Genomic DNA, 1938 nt, shown 5'->3' on the forward strand with positions numbered 1-1938 from the left:
AGGTCAGAGGTCAGGTGTCTCTCTAGCCTCTCTGAATGTACGCAGTTTGCATGCACTAGCATACAACATGCACACACGCATGTATACAGTATTCTCATACACACACACACACACACACTCAAATGCAGAGGGGGGAGAAGGAGAGGGACGAAGAGAGAGCAAGAGAGAACAAGAAAGAAAGAGAGCAGGAGAGAGTGGGAGAGGGAAAGAGAGAAAGAGAGAGTGAGAGACCCCCAAGGTCAGGCACTGTGGCACAGGACTATAGTCCCAGAACGTAGCTGAGTCAGGAAGAGAATTAGTTCAAAGTCAGCCGAGCTAAGCAGTGAGAATCTGTCTCAAAGGGGAGGAAAGTGAGGGAGTGGGACATAGACGTGGGTTATGGGGAAGAGGAACCAGAGACAGCCAGGCTCCCACCAAGTGGATACTGGCACAGAACCACTGTGAACCAGAAAATCAGCCCTCATCACCTGCTCTCTCTTCCTCTGTGGGGCAAGTTTTCAATACTTCGCTCCTTGTCCACTAACATCTGTAAGGGCTCAACTCTGTGGACAGATGGCAGCCCCAGACTACCACAACCACAGCAGATTTTATATTTCAACAGAATGCTTAGAGAACAGAGAGAAGGGGCAAGCAGAGACTTAGGCCTCCAGGAGCTTCTTCCTCTGACAGTATTTAGACATAAACAACCTTCTCCTGGCCAATTTCACGGATGGAAAATAAGTCGACCTGCATGCTTTTGCATGCTTTATCTCAAAGAACTCACCAACCTCAAGATTTTCCCCCATAACCCCTCGGCTTTCTTGGCTAGTGCAATTCCGTAGCTGTCACACCAAATTCATCTTCGGAGCTAAGAAAGTAGGCTCTGCAGGGCCACGGGAACCTTTGTGAGTTGTCTTTATTTCATTTGAAATTGTGGTGCTGCTTTTCAACATTTCCCACTTGGCTAGGAAATATCTTAAAGCGTCAAAGGTTCAAGTTGGTGTCAAATTTCCAAGCCTGGTGTCAACAGTGTATGTTTTTGTTTGACTTGGTAACTTATCTAACATGTAGCTTAGTGATGTTAGGATTTAAAAGAGGGATGTGTTTATCTACAGTAAATTTTAAAAAATATATCAAATTTTAATTTAAATAATTTTCAATTTTAATTATTTTAATTTATATATTTTTAACTAAAATTTCAATGTTAAATATTTTTAAAATAAAGAGGCCTAGATGTGGAGGTCACCTACTAGGTGTGTAGGCCGCAGAATCCTCTCATACAGCAAATTCCCTGACTTCAAAATCTCAGAGCTGTTCCTGATCCACCAATCATTAACTGTCCTCTTAGCTGATGACTATCAGGTTGACCTTGATTACTAAAATGATTGGCTTTAGGGTAAAGGCAGGGGGGTATTTGTAAAAATGTTAACTCTCTTAGAGTAGACCTTGGGTGCAAGCTCAGAAGCCAGTCCCACAACACCCAGAGGAAGCTCCACTCCCAGACATTCTGACACACCCAGGATCAGAGGTGAGCAGGAACCAACATCTGTCCCAACACTGGGAGTAACTGGGAAGCAGAGGGACCAGGCACACAGGAACTCTACCAGCCCAGTGACTCAGGTTCCTTCTGGTCTGTCTGGGCTGGGATCCAGAGCAGACCTTGAGCACAAGCTCTGCAGCCAGACCCACAACACCCAGAGGAAGCTCCACTCCCAGGCATTCTGACACACCTAGGATCAGAGGTGAGGAGGAACCAACATCTGTCCCAACTGGGAGTAACTGGGACCAGCGGGACCAAGCACACAGGAACTCTGCCAGTCCAGTGACTCCGGTTCCTTCCGGTCTGTCTGGGCTGGGGTCCAGAGCAGACCTTGGGCACAAGCTCTGCAGGCAGTCCCACAACACACAGAGAAAGCCCCACTCCCAGGTGATCTAACAAGCCCAGAATCACAGGATCAC

This window comes from Mastomys coucha, unplaced genomic scaffold (genome assembly GCF_008632895.1).
Source record: "Mastomys coucha isolate ucsf_1 unplaced genomic scaffold, UCSF_Mcou_1 pScaffold11, whole genome shotgun sequence".
Classification (NCBI taxonomy): domain Eukaryota; kingdom Metazoa; phylum Chordata; class Mammalia; order Rodentia; family Muridae; genus Mastomys; species Mastomys coucha.